Genomic DNA, 23,826 nt, shown 5'->3' with positions numbered 1-23,826 from the left:
GAGAAAGTGCAGGTCACGATGCTGATGAAATTTGGCACAAAATACTTGGTCATTTGCATCATGGTACCTCGAATATTATACAACAAATAACCACTGGCCTCCCTAAAGGAGCACTTAAGCAATAGGATATATGTGCAGGATGTACATTGTGGAAGTACATCAAATCCACATTCCATGAGCTGGACAACAAAGCACATGCAGTCCTAGAAAGGATCACTATGATGTTTATGGACCTTTCTCGACAACCTTCACTGTCAGACACAAATATTTTGTCATTTTTATTAATGACTTCTCATAGAAGTGTTGGATCTTCTTCATGTGGAAGAAAGATGAGACATTCTCCAAGATCGTAGAATTCAAGATACTGGTTGAAAAAGAAGCTAGCAAGAAGGTGAAAGCTTTGTTGTAGCGGCTGCAACACCATCCAAAATTTTGCCCTGCACTTAAATTTCGGAGCCTACTATGGATATCGTGATCGATCGTTCCTTAGCCACTTATTGGTAAGTCGATGATATCAAGCTCCTCTTTTTTATCTTAAGAGTCGTTCATGCTTTTATCTTTATATAGAATGTGTCATCTTTGGGCATGGGGGTTATCGCTTGTCATGCAAAGGGAGGTTTGTTTTGTTTCAAGGGGAAATATTTATTAGAATGGGTTTTCCTCACCACATAGACATGTTTCACACTCATTTCACACACTCTTATACAAGTGTTTCCTTTATCCTCCCAAAGTCTATCATCGAAGTCGCACTTGCTATAAGCTGCCACAAAGGTTGTTGCATTAAGAGAAGTATGTGTTATATGTTCTGGATGGTCTATGTTGTATCACTAAGTTTTCAATTGTGTGATCATAGTCAAGTTTTATCATTGTTCACATCAATTCCACTGATCCCACACTTAGCTAAATTTCGGAGTTTCCTTAGCAACCTAGCCTCATCCAACTTTCCTAAACTGTGCACTTCACATATGTAACCCTCAAGATTTTCCCTTGCCTATTGGAACTGTGCAATGCACAGAAATCCCAACCTCCCTTAGCATTCAAAACTGCGCAGTGGTTTCCTCCAATATCCTTCCCTCAGCTGGAACCCACTATCTCCAGAAACTGTGTAATTTTTTCCCTTGACTACGCAATCTGTCTTGCATCCTAAAATTGCGTAGATGTGTCCTCCCAAGGCATCATCCCATAGTAGTGCCTTGCATCCTAAAATTGTGTAAATGTGTCCTCCCAAGGCCTCATCCCGCAACAGTCACTGCCTACTGAAACTACACAATTATGTCCCTCACGGGCCACGAAGAAAGATGACATGATAGATGACTTTCAAGGAGCTGAGCAAAAAAATAAGCAGACCAAGGAACCCAAGGTATGATAGAATATCAGGACCGCATGAAGACTCCATATGATGCATAACCCTTTGGAGGCTAGGTATGGAAAACAAAGTGCATCTTTTGAAATAAACTTCTTACTGTAGCTTAAAAGTTTGCTTATCATTGTCGTATCATTTTATCTTCAATGACATGCATGGTTGCAAGAACTGAAAGTCATTCCATTTGTTTCCTCTACGTGTCTTACTCCCATTCACTTGTTTATTACATAGCTTAGAAGATAAAGAGTATTACCACTTGTTTATTTAAGCTATGAAGGTTGTGACCAACATGATCTTATGACTAACCAGGCACAATGCAAGGCATCCTAAGTGGGATGAAAGATGTTTTATGATATGTGTATAGTTAGTACACTCCTTTTCATCAATCCTTGCTTTTTATCTTGCATGTACCCTCATTGCTTGTCAGATTTGGCTACCTGTTGCTAGTAGTCTCTTAGCTCTTTCTTGACAAAGCAGGGGAAGGAATTTCATTCAACTTGATTTCTTCAAGGATCTTCATAGAAACTATAGATCTAAGGGAAGGAGATGTGGAATCTCACCATCAAACTCTTGAAAATACTTTGCATTTTCGAATCTATCCAAACGATTACGCTGCCACTCAAGAAAATTGTCAATCTTGGAAGACTCAAGAAAGATCACATCTCTAGATATTATAAACTTCTTATTCAATTCAACATAGAGATGGTATGATTTGGATGTATGAGTACCCAAAGAAGATACATTTGTGACTCCTTGCACTGAGTTTTTTTATCTGTTCCTTAGGTATGAAGGCATAATAGGAGGAACCAAAAACCCTGAGATGCCTCACCGAATTAATGTGGCCATACAACATTTCATAGAGAGTCTTGTTTCTAATAGAAAAAGATGGACACCTATTCTTTATATACACAACACATAGAACCACATCAGCCCAAAACCTTATGAACTTAACATGTGAGCTATGCCAAGTTCATAGTGAAAGCAATAGATTCCAATGAACTATGTGGTGAAAAATGCAGCAAGAAATTCTTAATTTGATTTTTCCTTGATTAAATTGAAAAAATTCAAATTTATACATCAACAGACAACTTGGTTGATGCTAACTTGTGTGACATGGCTTGTGTCACCTAGTTTACTCAGTAAATTCAAGTTGGAGGAGTTGGAGTTCAGCTCTGCATATGTGATTACTAATTTGTAGCAATAAAGGTCAATTATCTCAGGTTGTTGCTAGTTAAACTAGTTCTAACTTTTGGAGGAACTAGTGCAAGGTCATTTAAGTAGTGGAACTTCAGTCAAACTCAGTGATCCTCCAGTTAACTAATCAATCAACCCAAAATAGTTGGGGCATGTAGAGAATTCAAGTTCCCTAAGATTGGTGGATATTCCAAGGTAGTTTTAATTTCTTGTAGCTCACACAGTTGCAAGAACTTACTATAACTATAGTGGAGGAGGTAGCTTGAGTAGGAGCTTCTTGTGAAATTGGAGAGGGAATGATTATTGGTAGCATTAATAGCCTACCAGCAATTTGTTTTACACCACATTTCAATGTTTTGGGTAGGGTTTTTGAGGGTGGATAATTTTTTTTTTATGCTTTTTGGTCATGCGCGTCCTCACTAAGTATCTTGGGAGGTCTATAATAGTTCCTTGCATGCATGTCCTCACTAAATATGTTTTGGGATGTCTGTACTAGTTCCTTGTAAAATTTTTGTTTGTCAAGGCTTAACTACTTATGATCTTAGGTTCTCACAATAGTCTGACAGTTTATGGCACTCTCCAAATCGCCATTCCTGAAAGTATCCAACAAACTGACTTGAGAGGAAGATTAGAAGGGCACACTCTTATTGGAACTGTCCTAGAACTAGTGGAATTGGTTGGTCCCAATGGTTTTAGAGTTGTACTAGTCTAGTTTGGTGGTTCAGGTTGGCTAAGGTTGGTCTTATATTGAACTGACCTTAAAACACCAAAGTGACTACTTCTCTACTAAATGACCAATTCTGAAGAATGTAGTGCAACATAGCTAATGACCACCAAATAATATTTTTTTAATAAAAAATACTTCAAAGGAAAATAAATATATTTACTATAGGGCCCACAGAACCTAACCCTAGTAATTAATGGTAATATTTAATTTTTAAAGTTAAATTAAAACTTGACATTATCCTTATCTTTCCTTTTTGAAAAGGATAGATAAGGATAATGTCAACTTTTACTTAATTTTTTAATATGAATATTATTTATTTCGGTTTGTTTCAGAGTGGTTCCAACTTCATTCAATTTTGAGAAAGTCAAATTTTAGATCCCAATCAAAACTTATCGGTGATTGTTTGAACCAGTTCCTTGTAATGAGTCCTAGACTTTGACTTCCAATTTTTCATGTGCATTTATTGCATAATCATATTCCTCATGAGATTTTGCAACAGAAGTTGATCTTTAATCCATTGCAAGCACTTGACCTAGCTTAGGGAACCATCCGCTACCCTTCCCAATTTTCTCCTCAATATTGAAATCTTCTTTGGAAGCAGGCATTCATTTTATCCATTAGATCATTTTTTCCACTATGACATTCCAACAACACCCCTGCCAGCATATGCTTGACAATCCATCTCATCTTTACTGCTACCTTATAAACAATCTTAAATCTTGTGTCTCCAATATAAAAGAGGAAGAACCATAAAGGGCCTTCCTAGCCCTCTTCTCAACCCACAATATGTTTAGCTTCTCTCTCATGCTTACACTCTAGTCTTCTCGCAGGTTTAGAATGGCGAATCTTAAACAGAGTCTCATGATTTGCATTTAGGGATGCATAATTCACCCTTTCTTTGAATCAAATTACCCCCCTATCATTCCCTTTACCTTTACATGCAAGCATATATTTTCCTTGTGGAGGACTGTTAAGCTTCCCATCTCTATTTCGCCTCACTCTTCTACCCTCATGAACCTGATAAGTTGAATTTAAGCAATCTCATTGTATCTGAGATAAACAACCCATCCAACAGGGTAGATTGAGTTGAGATCTTTTTAGAAACTAAATCCCTCCCTCCACAATGATATTTCCCTCTCCAACAACATCATCATCTTGTGTTCCGGATCTATCATTCCCATGATCACCATAAATTTCCTAGTCCTTCACTTACATCTTTGGTAACATCATCATTCAGATCACTTATACTTTGTTGTATTATTTCTTGTGTTATGATTTCCTTTAATGGAAATATCTCCCTAGTAGGCACGAGTAACCAAATTCAAGTTCTTATTGAACTCTTGTGTTAACATACTTAATTTTCATTTTGACCTATTCGGTTTCAAATTATAGTTTGGTTGGGTTACTCACTGAATACTAGCATTCACCAAGTGGTTATTGATGATCATAGTTAGTTTAGAGTGAAAATTGGACTTTGCCTTGAAAACCAAGCCCCAAGAATATGCAATTATCATGGAACTTTTCAGAGCTCATACTTTTCTACAAAGGAATACACTATTTTCATTCATCAAGAAAATTTATATGGGAAAGAACCAAGTGGTTATGCTTTTCAACATTTTCACCTACATTTCCTATCTATCGTTTCATTATTGAATGGGAAAGTTGGGTTTTATATCAAAACGAGCATTGGTGCAACTTTTAGTGGTGCAATTTTTAAATATATGTAAATTCTATATTGATCTAAGACATGCAATGTTCAATATCTACATGATACCTTTTCTTGACATTCCATTCATAAATTTGAAATTTCTAACAAGTATAAATTTTACTAATTAATTATTATATTGATTATTACAAAATTGAAGACAAAGGAAGAATAATATATAATGTAGGTTTATGTGAATGGAAAATGTTAAGACAAAGGAATAATTATATAATGATAGGTCAACCATAGTGGTTGGGTTCCTTACCATCGATGTATTCTGTATAAGAAGGGAGAATAAGGAGAAGATGGCATCACTTTTTCTTGTGTAATTGAGGACAAGGCTAAGAAGAGACAACATAGTAATGGATTGATGGCTCATGCATGACTTGTTTTTGAAATATCTAGAGCAATAAGCTCTATGGCTAGGTGGAGAGTAGATCTTCAAATATTTTTTTCAATAATCAATCTTGAGAGAATAGAATGTCATATCTACATAGACTTTGCGAGAGTACTCTATTCTAGGTGACGATAGAGTACATAATTTCCTTATTGGAAGTAATTAAACTTTTATCATGGTATAATTTAATTATCAATATTTAAAATACTAGATGTTTACAATCAATTTTATAAAGGGATATGGGCTTCTTAATTTTTTGCTGGAATTTTAAATATTGAGATAGAAATTTGTAACGAGAATATAACGACCTCAATTCCTTGTGAATGCTATAAGTATCTACTATGTGCATTTTTTTCAAATCCAATAGAAATATGATCAACTTTGTTTTTGCTAACGAAAAAATACACAAACATATTCTATTATATAAGATTTTTTGTTATTGTTAACAAAATTATTATCAACCATGGTTTATTTAGAAAATAACATATATTAAACTATCTAATGAATTATTAAATTGAGAACTATTTAATATGGGTTGACTTTTAGTGATGTTTCTATGGATCATCTTATGATGTTGTGGACTATTTATAGGTCATGTCACTAGTAAGTCAAGTTTTCATGTCTCCTTCTCATGTTTATATAAAATAAAGTAGAGAAAGGATGGGAATATTTAATTCATGATACTATAAATGGGATCACAAATTGTCTAAAGTTTACACACAATATATTGACAACGTATCCATGTGAGAAGTACTAGAGTAGAGGGATTGGATCAACCAAGCCTTTTCAATATATGAAAATATTTGGCTTCAAGAGTCATGTGTTGTAGTGATGGGTGGATGTTAAGTTCTATCTATTATGGGAGCATCATCTTTAGTATCTCCTTCGTCTATATGTTCTCCTTAGGTAATGGAATTTTTTCACAAAACTATTTTGAGCGTTAACATTTTCTAATTACATAGTCATCTTGTTTCATTAATAGAATTATATTTCTTGATAAAACAAGTAGCAAAAATCCTATTGGTGTGCTACGATTCAAAGTAATTTTTCCTTCGCCTAGTATTATTTTTTAACTTGAGGAGGTGGAGGATTTTGAGGATGGAATATTATCTTCTTCTAAGTAATGTGAGAAGGCCTCGGTGAAATTTAGGGCCTCAATTGAGAAACCTGGTGAAAGAGAGTCGTTCAGTAAAAAATTTTGATATTGCTGTCAGGATCTCAGATGGTGCCTCCTACCTAACCTATTTACACCTAACCTAGTCACAGTAAAACAAAATAAACATTGAAGTTCCACTTTAGTTCTTCCTGCTAAGTTTTTACCATAATCTTAAGGGACCTTGGTAAAATAAGCCTGCTCATGATTAGTCATGACATTCTGGTGTAATAATACTTGTACCATAGAGTACATAACTCCATCTCAATAAATAACCTTTTGTATCTATGTGGATGATATTTTGGTTATGGATGACATAGTATCTTGGTGGAAAGATGTTTGGATCCATATGACCATGGTGATAATATTTAACAAAATCCTCATGTCTATTCATCAATTTCATGTGTGATTAGTCAGGACCCAACATGCACACTTGTACCTAGGATATAAGATTATGTAATCCTTTCTTGGATGACTTCATTGTCAACATTGAAGGAAACATTTATACTTGATAGTTGGATTTTTGGATGCATTGCTTGGATGACTTCATTCTTAGTGTGGAGTGTAGTACTTGTACATGGGACCTTGGTTTATGGATGATCTCTTTATGGACACACTTCTTGGACTACTTCACTCTTATGATTGGGGGCGATGCCCATACACAGGAAGTTAGCTTATGGAGATACATCATAGATATAAAATTTGAGAGCAATGTGGTTCAAAGGGGATGAAATGGTGGGATCCCCCCTAGTAATGTAATGGGCTCCATAATGGATAATAATATTATAAGTATGGTAGTCGTCTAATGTAATATATCCAAAGTCTATTATGTTAGTTATTATTATATAATTCATACTAGGTAGTTTTCATGTGATAAATGTAATATGGCCTATTCATTAGCATAGGCACCAATAGTGGTTAAAATTTAGGTTTTATAAATGAATAATATTTGAGTCCTCCTTATTGGATTTGTTAAGTATAGTGATTTTGTTTGAGCATTAGTTCATTGGGAGGTTGCACTTGAAGAGAAAAATGAACAAGAGTTTAACTTTCCATAAAATATTACCACATCGTCTTAACTTACCTTGATGGTTTTGGATTTAATGAAGTAAAATGAATTTTTATCATATTCTTAGAGACATTACCCCACAGTGAATTCACGCACTAGAAACTTATGGAGAGCTTTTATAGTCCTTACACTTGTCATTATCTCGGGAGTGGGATCTCATCAACAGTCTAGGATGCAGATGCCCATCCGAAATGAAGGTTTTCTTGAGCTTGTTCATGGTAATTACCTACCCGATCCATGTTGGCCGAGGTTCATTCATGCTATTTTCTATAGGGTTTCTAAATAGCTTCTCCCTCGCAGGTTCCAGATGTTTGGCAAGGTAACCTCTACACCCTTCCCTGCAAAATTTTAACGCCAGTTTCCATAATGGTGATGTAAGGTTTGCTAACGAACCTAATACTTAAATCTGTATCTATCTCTCTCAAATATCCAGATATCTCTCATAAACTTTGATTCATTTTGTCAAAATTATTCAGCATTGCCTTGAGGGTTTTATTCAATATTTTAATGTTTTGTTTTTATATTGGATAGGAACCTCCATTTGGAAAAAATGATCAATCCAATGATCAATGCTCTCTCTCAACAATTGTGAGGCTTCTATTACAGGTACGTTTCCTCTCAGAAGCCCCAACCCTTTCATTTCAGCAATCTCAGGTATAGATCTTCTTGTATTAGTTTTTGCAATCCCATGTCCAGCTTTGTTTTCGTTAATAACAGAAAATTGATGTCCAACCTTGTAATGATGGGAAGGGGCAACATATATAAAAGTTATTATGTCTCCTTAACATCATCACATTCATGTGGAGGGTCAGGTTTCTTAATTGTTGTTTGTCCATGCCATTACTGTAGTTTAACCCTAATTCAATATGCTTGTGTGTTCACTTTTGTAGTATGTTGTAGTTTTAGCTTAGTTAACAGACCTGATTTGTTAATCACCATGATAGGTTATGTTCATGGTTACACATGGGGGCTTAGGTTTTATTTTTATGTAAAATTCTTAGCAATACCTCATCGAAACATTTGTGTTTCACCATCAAATTGATCATAAGGAGGAAGCTTCACTGGTATTTTATTAATTTATCTGTCCAATTAAGCAGTTGTGACAAATTCAAAACTGAGTGGGAAGAATTACAAAACCCCTCCATCAACCACTTCTCCTCTCTATTTGTTTGAAATCAGACTCCAATGGTGGAATTCTGACATGAATAGTAGGATATGTACTTCACAACCTCAATTTGGAAAAGACTCTGTTGGGAGTTCTGTAAAAGGGAACGCCATTAATAGGCAGAGTGATTTGTGCCCCAAAGTGAAAAACATAAATAGGACAACATGTATGATGTCAACCATATATATAGACATAAGTTACATACCTTTTTCTATTTCTTATTATAGAAAATCCTATTGTCTATGTTTTAGAAAAGGATAACTAGAGAAGAGACTAACTCAAAAAGGATTTGTGGAGATTACAACACACGAGAAAAACTTCAACTACCTTCAAACTGGCTAGTTGACTCACTCCCTAAATGTAGTAAATAAAAACTTTCAAAATTGGTTATAATCTTAATGATAAGGTATTTTTAGTTTGATGACTGAAACTACTTGTAATTCACCATGAACATTTTTCACTATCGTTCTAATATGCTAGAGATATCCATCGAAATTTATCTTCCCAAATCACCTTTTAGATAAGCATTAACGACAAAGTACCATTACCCAGTAATCACAGATTTAGTTAGTGCATAATGGCTTCTCTTCAATTTTTCATATAGGATTCCATAAATTTTATTGCAAGGTATGTTTGTGTTGTAAACTATTGTCCTCACTTTTGCATCCGACACACTGCTTTAGAATCTATGAACAATCACTTTGCTGCATGATGCATCCTCTAGGTGACCAATTCATGCATAGTTTGGTCACTGAATGAATCCTGATTGGCAATAATCCTCCATAATAGCTCTGATATCTATATAAAAGTGACCAACCATCATTTTTCTCTACATCTCCTTCAACCAAGATTTGACTATTAGAGATTCCAAGCCATCCTAAAGGTATTCTGATAGTTCTTATTCAGCCATCCATAGTACTTCACTGGGACATACTCTAGAACTTATAATTAAAGAATATAGGTGAGATTTGATTATAACATTGTACTGTGAATCATCCAACCTCAAGATCTATTTGAAGCCCACTAAAGTCTATCAGTGAGAGATTTCAAAGTACCTAACACTAGGCAATTAGGTTGCATCCTTTTCTAAGAGCCAATAAAAATCAAACTCAATTTACTATTCCTGAGCTTAGTATTACTCTTTTCCTTACTCTGACAATGCCACAAATCATGACAAGATGAAACCTAGAAATGGTCCAATCAAACAAAACCAAAATAATGTTTTCGTTACCCACTAGCTTGCCTTAACAAGTGGCCTTTTCCCAACTCCAACAAGGTCAAAGGAAAACATTGTTATATGTCAAACTCCACTTATGCCTACCATATATAACAATTTTTAACTCAGTGTGAGTTTATTAAGATCAACCCGTTTGTGTGTTTAGCATTGTTTCTCTATTAGTGTAGTGTGATCTAGTTTTTTTTTTTTTTTGTCTGATAAATCATCTATATGTCTGGGGACTTGTCATCGATATTATCTATGATGGGATGCTACTGCCTTTGCCTCGCCCATTAACAGTACGCAACTCATACTTTTAGATTATCATAATCAGTGGAAAATTGGCTGGGTTTATAGCTTTTATTCCAATATCATAATGAAATAATGATACTATTAGAGGAAAAAGATTATGATAATAATAGAGGAAATGGGTTAACAGATTTTGGATCAAGTTTGCAAAGATGCATGATTCAATAATCACAGAGATAGTTTTCAGTATATGTATGATTAAAATTATACAAATATTATTATCTTCTTACATCCTTTATCATAGGGAGACTAACATACGTCTATTGATATTCATGTTAAACATCTTCCTCTGTTGCCACTGTAAAATTCCAATCATTCTCGAATAATTCTCATGTCTTCTTTTCTAGCTTATGTAATCAGCAATGACAATAGGTAAGCAGTACGATTCTTTGTGTACATTCACATTTGATATTGCACTAACTTGACATGGCTTGATTAGTAATTTCGGTTGGGTTCCCAAAAGTCCAAGTTGAACTGAGATGAGACTTAAAACATAATAAAAATAAACACAATAAGTTGGCAGTGCAATTTAATCATAATGGAACAATTATCATCAGCACACAATACATCTCAATAGGCCTTCTCTTTTAGTATTCAATAATAATGCTAATACGATGCAAGCTTATAGGATTTATAGACTCAGATCCCATGACTTAAAAACTGATGAATGGTTGACTAGGTCAAAACCCTAACATGATCCTATATTAGGCTATCAATGGTCTCTCTGATTCAGCAAAGCAGCGCAAAGAAGAGTGGCCCAAGTTGTAGATTTTATTTTTCAACTTTTGTTTTTTTGGTTTGTGTAATTGAGACCGGGTGTTTATTGGTGTGCAAGTGAAGCTTTTGAAGCACTCAACCAGCCAAGTATGTTAGATCTGTGGAGATAATGTTGGTGTGACAGCAGATGGGGAGCTCTTTGTGGCATGTAATGAGTATGGATTCCTAGTTTGTAGGCCTTGCTATGAATATGAGTATAAGGATGGAAACCAGACTTGTCCTCAATGTAAGACCAGATATAAGAGATACATAGGTCAACATATATATATTTGCTCTTTTGGTGTTTAGAAAGTCATGGAAGCCCCACATTTCACAAAGGATATACTGCACAAATGATGGTGGCATTTTTGCAGATCTGGATTATGGGCATTTTAGTCCAGTTGGTTGTCTAGTACTAGTGTCTAGGTAGTAACTAATGGTTGTCTTTGATATTGGGTGTTTTTCCATAGGGATTCCAAGAGTGGAAGGTGACGAGGAAGAAGACAATGTTGATGATTTGGAGAATGAGTTCAATTACACTCATGGTGGAAGAGATGACAGGCAACAAAGGGTAGAAGCGATGATGTAGTGGCAAATGCATGGGCAAGGGGAGGAGATCCATTTGGTTACCTATTCAAGATAGGACCCTTAGACTCCAATTCCTCTTCTCACAAATGGTCAACCAGTATAGTGTCTAATAACTTTTGAGAAAACTACACTGTCATTCTCCATTAGCTGCATTTGTGGTTTGAATTGGGACCTGAAATGTGACTATATGGGCTACTATTTACAATAAATTTAGCTTGTATGGATTTAATTGTAATGCCTTTTGGCAGGTTTCTAGGGAGATTCAAGATGTCTCGCCCGAGCATGCGCAAGTCACTGGTAGTGGAGATGGAAAGCATGTTCACTCGGTCCCCTATGTTGATCCCAATCAACCAGGTATTTATATTATTTATGTAATATCAGTGAGATTTTATAATTATAGGATTGAATATTAAATCAAATAAATATCAACATAGTCTTGAACTAGTCTTGGGATTTTACTAGATAACTATGTTCATTTGTGGTTTGAACTGATTAGATATGGACACTTTCTGTGGATTTCATGATGCATTTTTACAGTGCAAGTAAGGATTGTGGATGCTTCCAAGGACTTGAATTCTTATGGAGTTGGAAATGTGGGCTCGAAAGAAAGATTTGAAATTTGGAAGCTTGAACAAGAGAAAAATATGCTTCAAATGACCAATGGAGGTAGATATGCTGATGGAAAAGGGGACATGGAGGGCACCAGTTCCAATGGGGAAGACCTCCCAATGTATGCTACTTGTCACAATTCATGGAATGGAACAATCTCTCTTACCAATACTTGCTTTAATATTCAATATAAGAATATGATTATTCCTTGTCGAATTTTTTTCTCGTAAATCTCAAGTTTCTGGAGTGATGCTATGATACTATATTTACTTTGATAGTATATTTTGTTTTATTGATTGGTGTATGTATGTGTGTGTGCCAGGGTTGATGATGCATGGAAACCTCTTAATAAAGTTGTTCCTTTTCCTTCCACCAAACTTACTCCTTACAAGATTGTGATTATTCTTCGGCTCATAATTGTGGGATTTTTCTTTCAATACCGAGTATCAATGCCTGTTAATGATGCATACCCACTTTGGCTGGTCTCCGTGATATGTGAGGTCTGGTTTGTCGTGTCATGGATTCTTGAACAGTTTCCTAAATGGATTCCCATTAACCAAGAAACATATCTTGACAGGATTTATTTGAGGTTAATTTACCATCTTGAGGAGTATTAATAAATTAATAATCCCTGGCATTTAGCTTCAAATGTGGCCATATTACTTTTAGGATTATATTCAAGAGGCCACTCATTTAAGGCTGTTAAAGTAGCTAGCATGTGTATTGTAGGAACCTTGTGGACAAGATTGAATTTCTTCTTTTGCAATTTCACAGGTTTGACAAAGAATGAGATCCATCTCAGTTGGTCAGTGTTGATACTTTTGTCAGTACATTGGACCCTCTAAAGGAGCCTCCTCCTGTCACAGCAAATATTGTTCTGTCTATCCTTGTCGTGGATTATCCTATTGATAAAGTTTCTTGTATGTCTCTGATGATGGAGCAGCAATGTTGACTTTTGAAACCCTTTCAGAAACTTCATAATTCGCAAGGAAGTGGGTTCCATTTTGAAAACAATAAAATATCGACCCCAGGGCTCCAGAATTCTACTTTGCTCAGAAGATTGATTATTTGAAGGATAAAGTAAAACCTTCCTTTGTTAAAGAGCGGAGAGCACTGAAGGCAAGTGCACATTAAAGTATCCAAACATAAGAGGTACTTTTGTTGGTTTATTGGTTTTTCTTTCCCTTGACATCTTCCATCTTTGTGCCAATATCAAAGGGAATATAAAGAGTACAAGATCCAGATAAATGCTCTTGTGGCCAAACCACAAAAGGTTGCCAGAAAAGGGATGCACCATGCAAGATGGAACTCCATGGCCAAGAAAAAACACTCAAGACCATCCTGGGATGATCTAGGTATTAGATACTCATCTTTTACCCAAGTCTTATCTTTCCTTTGGAGTCTATATGTAGTATCATAATTTTCTCTCCATTTCTTTAACATGCTTATAAATATGTTGCAAGTAATAGAAATTAGTACTACTAAATTTTTCACTTTCTGCTTCAGGTATTCTTAGGTCATAGTCGGGGAGTTGACAATGATGGTAATGAATTTCCATGGTTAGTTTCTGTATCCCATGAAAATAGGCCTAGTTTCCAACACCACAAGAAAGCCGGTGCAATGAATGCATTGGTATATTCCTAGCTATGTACACTGTTGATTTACTCATATGAAATTCATTAATTATTATTCTGACGCTGATGATTGTTACCCATTGTTCCACTTAGGTCCGAGTCTCTGCTATCCTCACAAATGGCCTCTTTCTGTTGAACCTTGATTGGGGTCATTATATAAACAACAACAAAGCTATTCGTGAGGCAATGTGTTTTCTAATGGATCTAGTTTTTGGGAAGAAAACTTTCTATGTACAATTTCCTTAGAGATTTGATGGTGTTGATCAACACAATCGATATTCTAATCGTAACACTGTGTTCTTTGATGTAAGAATTGATGAACACCCAAAATGTTTTCTTCTATGAAATTATGCAATTTTCATATAATTTCAGCCTGGCATATTACTTCTGAAATCTTTGGAGATCACCTTGAGAGGTTTCGATGGTATCCAAGGGCCTGTTTATGTGGGTACGAGGTGTTTTTTTAATAGACAAGAACTCTATGGTTATGATCCTATTCTCATTGAGAAGGATCTTGAACCAGCATGTTTTATGAGATGTTGTTGGGGATCTAGAAAGAAGAGAAGAAAAGAAAGAAGAAGGTATGATGATGATAAGACGATAACCAAGCGAACTGAATCTACTATACCCATCTTTAGCTTGGAAGACATAGAAGAGGGTGTTGAAGCTGAGTCCAAGTCCAAACCAGTGATTTGCATTTTTTGACAACCCATTTACCCTTAAACATTTTTCACCCTCAACCTTCTTTGAAATTGTGTATTGCAAGATTTGATGATGAGAAATCATTACTCATGTCACAAAGGATCTTAGAGAAAATATTTGGTCAATCACCAGTGTTTGTTCAATCTACCCTCATGGAAGATGGTGGTCTTCCACAATCTGCGAATCCTCCTTCTTTATTGAAAGAAGCCATTCATGTTATCAGTTATAGATATGAAGACAAGTTAGAATGGGGAAAAGAGGTATGAGTAGAGGTGGATCTGCATCTATTTGATGATGTTGTGGATTTTTTTAGTTCATTGAATTAGTGTCTTCTATAGTGAAGTTGTATAAAAAAATTTCCTGAATTTGCATAAATTCTCTTTAGAATAAGGAAACATTTTATTTAGGCAACCAAGCACTAGGCAACTGTTCTTGAAGAAAATATCTAATATGAATGGGTTCTCATATTTTGTGTAGATTAGGTGGATTTATGGATTTGTCACAAAAGATATTTTGACTGGGTTTAAAATGCATGCTCAAGACTGGATTTCAATATACTGCATGCCTACACGTCTTGCATTCAAGGGGTCTTCACCAATCAATCTTTTAGATCATTTGAATCAAGTGCCTTGATGGGCCCCTGGTTCTATTGAAATCTTACTAAGCATGCATTGTCCAATTTGGTATGGATACAGCAATTGCAGAGGCTGGCATACATCAATACCATAATTTATCCTCTCACATCCCTCCCACTAGTTGCATATTGTACCTTGCCAGTTGCTTGTCTTCTTACAAGGAAGTTTATCATTCCTAAGGTAAGATTGTCAGCCCTTACTAACCTTAATCTTGTCAACCTTTACTCACCTCTAATGCCACTTGTCTTTTAGATTTTTTTTGGATTTTGTTCTCATACAATGCTTCACATTTTCCCCCTAATTTTTATATTTATTTTGATTTGCAAATTAGAAACTTTACAATTGTGTTATTCATATTATATTTTATTTCCATTTTTACAACTTCTATTCTTAAGTTACGTTGGAGTACAATTGGCATCAATGAATGGTGGAGGAATGAATAATTTTGGGTTATTGGAGCTGTATCAGCACATCTATTTGTCATCTTTCAAGGGTTACTGGAAGTTCTGGCGGGGCTTGACACAAACTCTACTGTCACATCAAAGTCTTCAGATGAAGATGGTGAATTTGCTAAGCTTTATGTTTTTAAGTGGATAAGTCTTCTCATCCCTCCAACTACTTTGCTTGTGGTAAATCTTGTTGGTGTAGTAACAGGTGTTTCCCAAGCTATTAATAGTGGTTATCAATCTTCAGGTCAATTGCTTGGAAAACTATTTTTCTTTCTATGGGTGATTGTTCATCTTTATCCATTCCTCAAGGGATTAATGGGTCACCAGAACTAGACACCAACAATATTTCTTGTTTGGTCAATTCTTCTTCCATCCATATTCTCCCTACTTTGGGTGAGGACAGATCCTTTCACAGCAAACACAGGATCATCATCAAACACACATCAATGTGGTGTAAATTGCTAAAACCCTTGTTAGTGTTCGTTAGTAGCAAATAAGGAGGAATTAAAAACACATCTGAGGGCCAAGAATATCTCAAATTCATTTGTATCATCTATAGTTAATAATATTCGAGAGGGAGGGGCTTTAATCATATTGTTTTCTAGCTAGTTCCAGCATAGGGACTAAACCTTGTACTTTGTCTTTGATTGATAGTTAAGATTGTACGGTGCATTTGGTTCTTCGTTTCAACTAAGACAACTGAGGTTTACTTGGAGTCATGCTTGTTTCAGAACTGATCTGATGCCACAGAATAGTGGGCAATGGATTATATGGTTTGATATTGAAGAATATATTTTTCAAAACATTTATTCATTTTTAAGTGACATTCCGGTCATGGGCAAAATTATGGCATGTCTTAATTGAATATCATCTTTTTTTAAATGTGGAGTGGTCAATATCAAATAATTGTGTCATGTAGGAGCAGTGGAAGTTATTAAGATTTTAGGCATACAAGTGCCTATGAAAATGGTAAATGTATGTTGTTTGTTCGTTTCATAAAATACAATTATAAGTGCCTAGGAAAATAGTAAATATACGTTGTTCATTTGTTTCATAAATTATAATTATAACTATTTTCAGAAATCATTGACCCCATCTTTGATGACTTCATTGCATCCAAAATGTTATTTCTGTAGTGTGTTAAATAACATGCATGTTTTGACCTAACCCTGAATCATCTAAATTTGAGATTTTTTTTAGAAGTCTTTGTTCTAGGTTTCTATTTAAATTTCAGTGAATGGCAGTTTTAACTATGTTAAACTTTTTTATCAGAGAACTTTCTTAGCACACGATTCTTCATCTTGATTTTGATACATTTAGTTGTCCGGTAATATTTCTCTGATTGTATAAAGAGAACATTATTGTTGGATGCCCAAGCTCTTCTTCTCAGACAATGTTGTGGGCTAAAGAGACAATGTCCCGACCCCTTGTTGCAAAAGTTCCATTGGAAAGGCATTTTGATTGTTACCAGGTGTCATCTATCTCACCAAGAGAAGAATCTATTTTGTGTGATATTTGTAGATTTCCAGAATCTACTCAATCAAACATGATTTGTGTTTGCAATTACTACTAGGTAATCTAGCTATTCCTTCCTCTATTTTATTTTTATCTCTCTATTTACTGCAGTATTGTTACAGTGGATTATAGTGGGTATCTTAAAATTTTCATGTCAACATTATATTGCAGGTAGAAGTTCACCAAGATTACTATGGTATTTTAAGGAATTATTTTGGAGGATGGTATTGTTAGCCATGTGAAGCTTTAAACTGGCAATACCAACTCCAAGGCATGAGGCATCCAAATGTAGCTAGCCATGGTATGCCTGGTTGTGGTATGAATTGTGCTCTATGTGGTGGTTTGAGTGGTGGTTTTAAGAGGACTACTGATGGCCAGTGGGTTCATGTATTTTGCGCTGAGGTAAAAATCATTGATTGAATGGTGTTCACTTTAGAAGAATACATGAAGTCGATTATGCAAAATCATATTGTTGATTTTATCTTGCGTGTTAATGATTTGGTGAGGAGCAATATATTTTCTCCCTTATGGTATCTTCATTTCCTTTGTGAACCTGCAGTGGTTGTTGGAGAATATGTTTAGGAGGGGTCAAATGGAGCTTGTTAAAGGGATGGTATGTTTAAATTGAAATGTTTCTTCATTACAAGTAATGCATATAAGTTTGAGCATGCTGAACTGTTTTGTTTTACTTGTTTTGTACATGATTGTTGCATCTAGATTCTATCTACTGAGATGTTGTTAGAGACCTCTATTAGCATCCCCAAAGCCCAACTAGTCTTTCTGAGAAGACGCGGGTAATTTAAAATTGTATTTTCTTGGTAGTGCCAGCATTGCTGTTGGCACACACTATTTGATCTAGTTTCATGCCCCGCTGTTCTCTTTTATTTCTAGTATCTTGTTACCTAGAGATGGAGGACACAATTACCATTATAGAAGATAGTTTTTCCTAAATTTTGTTTCTTTTCTTCTCTTTGTCGAACACAAAAGCAAGGAGCAACAAGATTTGTTGTATCTTGATATAATCTTAGGAAGGTATTTAGCTTTTGCAAGATTGGATTCATGCTTGAAGAAAGATCACAAAATGGTGCTAGATGTTGCTGGGATGTAGGGAATAGATTGAGTGTTAGGTCAAGCCTTTCACACCCTTGTAATATCATTGGGTTAGTTCAAGAATTTGTCCACCAAAAAGAGCTCCTAAAAGTTGGGTACTTTTATTATGTACAAAACATGCATTAATATATAGACCATTTTAGTCACTCGAATGAGTGATGAACGTCAATTTAAAGGTAACTTGCAATCTCCACCTCATTATTTGAATTTTAGATATTCTTTGGAGGAAATATCGAAGTATTATTACCTCTAATAAAGGTGTTGGAGAATTGACATTCAGCTTCAGAAACTTCACTTGTAAAATATTTCCATTATTTCCCTTACGTAAGTTATCCATATGATATCAAATTTCAGGATATGTATTATAATATACCCAAATTTTCACTTTGCAGATGGATCAAATTTAACACATTCGTTGATTCAATAGTTTATGGAAGGCACTAATTTTTACTGGGGCATTTTTGCAGAAGAAGCAAGAGTAATTGTTAGAAAGGAAAAATCAGGGTTTCATTTTGGCCAAGATGAATCCCCTACTTGGCTGAATCATAAATGAAATCTTATGAATCTTGGGGAGACTATTTCTTATTTTGGCAAGTCCTTTAGTAAATAGTGTTTCAGTTGTAGTTTTTTAGCATTTGGTTGTTGGAGATGGATAATAGCCAAGTTTTAAAAAAGAAAAGTTCAAGCTTGGAGTAATATTGACCTACTGCCTTCCAAGAAGATTGCAATTGTTGATAAATTTCTAGTTGCAGGTCACATTGGTTTATGTGTCTTTTTCTTTTTTTCTTTTCAAGTAGCCTATAAAATGCTGGAATAGGTACTCCAAAACTTTTATTGGGCAAGCAAGGTGGGGTAAAATGGATTGATATGGTGTCTTTGAGTTTTTTGTAATTGCACTTTCCATATATTTCACTTGCTTATTGGCTTCCACATTCCCACTTCTATCGGCATTCCTTTGCACCTCTCAGTGCAATTGCTAGTTTTAAAATCAATTCCTATATATGTAATTTCACATTACCACTTTTATCAGTGTTCCTTTGCACTTCTCGGTGCAATTGCTAGTTTTAAAATCAATGCCTATATATGCAATTTCAAGGACTACCATAATTCTCACATAATTCTTTAAAGGGTTCTAGCTCAATGGTAGAGTACCTACTTTATAAGAAAGAGGTTGGTGGTTCGATTCCACTATGTCCTAATATGAATTAATCAATGATATTATAGTTTATTTTTAATTAAATACTTTTAATATTTGTTTATTTCAATGGTGAGATATTTTTCTAGATTTATTATTTTATATTGTCTCTAAAGAGACAAAAGTGATGATGTATTATCTTTGAATGTAATTTTTTATTGTCTCTCGAGATACAATAGTTAAGATCAAAGACATTGTATTTTTAAAGACAATATATCTTTAATTCCAACTATTTTCTCTAGAGAGACAAAAATGAAATTGTCTTTGGAGAGACAAAAATGAAATCGTCTCTAGAGAGACAAAAATGCTTGTGTTATATATTGTGTTTATAGAGACAATATTTTAAGACAATTTCATTTGAGACACACGCTTAAAGAAAATATTTAAGACAATAAACAAGTTTTCTTTTGTCTCAAGTTAAGACAATGTACCCAAATATTGTCTTAAATATTGTCTTAAAACCCCCCTGTGTTGTAGTGGTCGGTGGCCAGAACCCAAATCAACTTCTGGAAGGTGAGCCGACTTTTGTCTTAGTTTTCATGCATTCACTTCTAGAGTTTACTAGCAGCTTTTATTCCAGGGTTTACTCACCAACACCTCTTGTAGCAAATGCAGGAGGGTCGTCATCTATTGGAGTTCATCAGTTTCAGGTAAGAACCCATTTCTTGGCATTACTTGAACATCTGGTTATTAGCAGATTTTGTATTAGATAGATTTATGAGACTGATGATCTTGTTCACAGGTACCCTGTGCATCATACTACAACTGGTTTTCTTATCGGGTGGTCTCGACAATGCTACTCATATCTCCTTTAAGGGCTTATGGGCTTTTGTTTTTGTTACAGGTTGGAAATTCCCTTCTAGTTCATTAAATGGTTAATGGTCATGAAGTAAATGAACTGTATAAGAATTTGTTTGACAGGCCGCGACCTTATGCCGAAATTGCTGAGCCATACTTTCATTTGTATCAATGTATTTTTGTTGTGTTATTTATGGTGCTCGACACTACATATATTTTTGGCACTACTCATTTTGAGTTTCGATTGTGGTTTAGCGAAATGTGTCTCTTGGAAAGGCAGTCAATGGATAATTATGTTTAATGATTCAAGAGTTGAGTTGTTTTAAGATCATGGGATCTTTCGGCCGAAGATCCAATACTGTTACTTCATGATTGATTCAAGTCCTTAGAATTTACTATTGTTTTATGATTATGAGGTTTTCAGGTCGAAGAGCCAATACTATTACTTTATGATTGATTCAGGTCTTTAGAAGTTACAGTCACCTATTTGACTTGGGAACTTTATTTGAATTTAGTCCTTCTTTATATTTTTATAAAGAAAGCAATTTCCTATAATGGTATTTCTCTTACTAATTTTCTTTGTCATTGTAATGACTAGTAAAGGTTATTTCTATTTTCCCTTTTAAAAGTAAAAACAGAATGATTGGGTAATGATCTCTAGTTAAGCAGAAAAAATACTAGCCTTATGCACTTTATTGCTTCTATTCATTCAGAAGTCTATACCCACTATCATAAAAGTATATTCTTATAAATTTAAGAGTTTGTGTATCTATATAATGCGGTAAAATACTAGACCATGCAATACTTAATTGTAATATTTCACTATTAGTTCTATTGAATGTAGACATTTTAATTATGTGCACTACCTATATGCATTTTCATGCAATTTTCCTCTTGAAGTACTTCTATCAAATTCATTCTTATTTCTTTTCATTCTACCAGCACTTTCTAGGTATAGACTTGAATTACTTATCTGTTAAAAGGACTTGTAATCATACAACTTTTTTCATGTCTGGATAGTCTCACCTCCCAACCGCGAGTTTGGCGATTACATCCAGAATCTCCCCCAAGCACTTCCTTCTTGTCACAATTGAAGTAAGTCCATCTACGGTCGAGTAACTTGGGCCTCAAGACTCATTGTCCAGCCTCAAGTCCCATACCTCGCAAATTGTTCTGGAGCATTTTTCCCATTGGTCTATTTGACCCAGCTCAAGGAAATCATCCCCTATCTGGACTTCTTCCCATATCTATATTCCCTTTTCCTCAGGAACATATGAGTAAATGTTTCTTTTTAACTATTTCTTTTAACTTGTTTCAAACAAACTTCTATAAAAAAAATACCGTAACTCCTAATTTATCCATTAGTTAGGTAACAAAAGAAATATCTAGGCCTTCCAACCTCAGTCATTTATCACTTTAACAATATAAAGTAATCAAATTAATGTAGTAAAAGGTAAAACAAAACATAGTAACCACAACAATTGTTTATGTAGCTTGGGGTGTTACATCTCCTCCCATAAGAGAAACATCGTCCCTCGTCTTCTTTTTAATTTAAGAAAATAACGTCGGATAGGCTTCCCACATGAATCCCTTTTCTTCCCAGGTGGCCTCATCTGGGTGAAAGTGCTTCCACTGCACTTTAACCAAGGTAATGGCTCACTTGCACAAGGTGGTTTCTCTCCGATCGAGAATACGAAGAGGTTCTACCAAAAATTTTCCTTCCAGTTCGACCTGAATATTTTCCCAGCTAATTATATGTTGAGGGTTGTACACATTTTTTAGCAAGGAAACATGGAAAACATTGTGGACTCAATATGGCTTGGTAATGCAAGATTGTATGCTACAATTCCAATCTGTTCCAAGATTTAAAAGGGTCCACAGTACCAGGGTGCTAACTTTGTACAAACCCTTCATTGTAAGGAACTTTTCCGGGGCTTTACTCTTAGGTATACATGATCCCCTATCTAAAATTCTTAGTATGTCCTATTTTTATCTGCATACATCTTCTGCCTGTCTTGGGCCACCTTTAGATTTTGTCGGACCTTCTTAACCATTTCTTCCATTTCTGCAAGCATGTCAGGACCCAAAGCCAATTTATTGGTTGGGCTATTCCAATCTATGGGCACCCTACACCTTCTCCCATATAACACCTCGAAGGGGCTCATGCCGAGTGACTCATGATGTCCATTATTATAAGAAAACTCCACTAGGTGGAGATAGTCTTCCCACTTCTATGGTTGTTGCATCACAAACATACGTAACATGTCCTCCAACACTTGATTCACTCATTCAGTTTTTCTATCTGTTTGAGGATCGCAAGCCGTACTAAATTGGATCTAGGTACCCAATCTTAAAAAGAGGGTTTTCCAAAATGTGGATGTAAATTTTACATCCCTATCAAAAATTACCACCCTGGGTATTCCGTGCAGACGAAAAATTTCCCTCATAAATATGTCTGTAATTTGCACAGTTTTGTAAGTGGATTTCACAGGTATAAAGTGAGCGGTTTTGCTCAATTTTTCCACCACCACCATAATTGAGTCATGCTTCTTCTTGGTCTGAGGTAAGCCTATGATGAAGTCCAGAGATATGGTCTCCCATTTCCACTCTCGAATGGGTAATGGTTGCAACAAACCAGTGAGATGTTGATATTTCTCCTTTACCAACTGACATTCCAAACATTTGGACAAGTACTCAATGACATATTTCCTTATCCTGGGCCAAAAATAACCCTTATTGATGCCTGAAAACAGCTTTTGGTAGCCTAGCTGGCTAGTACATGGTTTCATATGGAACTCATCCAATATCAATTGTTTAATAGAATTTTGGTTAGGAAAATATATTATGTTTTTGAAGGTGAGGAGTTGATCTGAATTTATTTCAAAATCTTATACTTCCCTTTTCAACTGAGCTTCCCTTCCCTGTTTCCAAAGGAAAGTGTATTATGGGTCTTTGATGGAGGCTTCCTTTATGATTTCAAGGATATTTGAGCTTACCTTACTAATTTGGAACTCCTAAATACAATGTAATTTCCTACTCAATGCGTCGGCTACTCAATTATCCTTCCCTTTTAGATGTTTCAATTCGAAATATGAACTCACTCAAAAATGTTTTCCATCCGGCCTACCGAGAATTTAAGCTAGGTTAGTTAAAGAAATTGGTAAGGCTGCTATGATATGTTAATAGCAGAAATTTCTTCCCCAACAAGTAGTGTTGCCACATTTTAAGTGCATGTACTACTGCTGTTAATTCAACGTCATAAGAATAATATCGATGCTCATATTCCTTCAATTTCTATGATTCGTAAGCAATAACTTTTCCTTCTTGTGTTAACACACTGTAAACACCTTCTTTACTAGCCTCTATGCAAACCACGAAAGAATTTTTCGGATCTGCTGCCTTTAACATGGGTGAAGTGGTAAGTAGGTGTTTTAGCCTTGCAAAGCTTTGCAGACATTCTGTTGTCCATTGGAAAATATTTCCCTTTTTCTACAATGAAGTTATTGGAAAAGCGATTTTTGAAAATCCTTCGATGAA

General features: G+C 35.2%; 1 pseudogene; it reads left to right on the top strand.

Annotated features, from left to right (window-relative positions):
* The window catches only part of LOC149143928 (putative cellulose synthase A catalytic subunit 1 [UDP-forming]), a 64,174-nt pseudogene extending 48,038 nt beyond the window's left edge, over positions 1-16,136 (top strand).
* The last annotated feature ends 7,690 nt before the right edge of the window (positions 16,137-23,826 follow it).

Source organism: Pinus tabuliformis, chromosome X (assembly GCF_031772625.1).
Source record: "Pinus tabuliformis cultivar Carrire ecotype Pingquan chromosome X, CPIR1, whole genome shotgun sequence".
Lineage (NCBI taxonomy): Eukaryota > Viridiplantae > Streptophyta > Pinopsida > Pinales > Pinaceae > Pinus > Pinus tabuliformis.
Note: the sequence above shows the minus strand (reverse complement) of the source record. Positions and strands in the feature narration are given on the sequence as shown.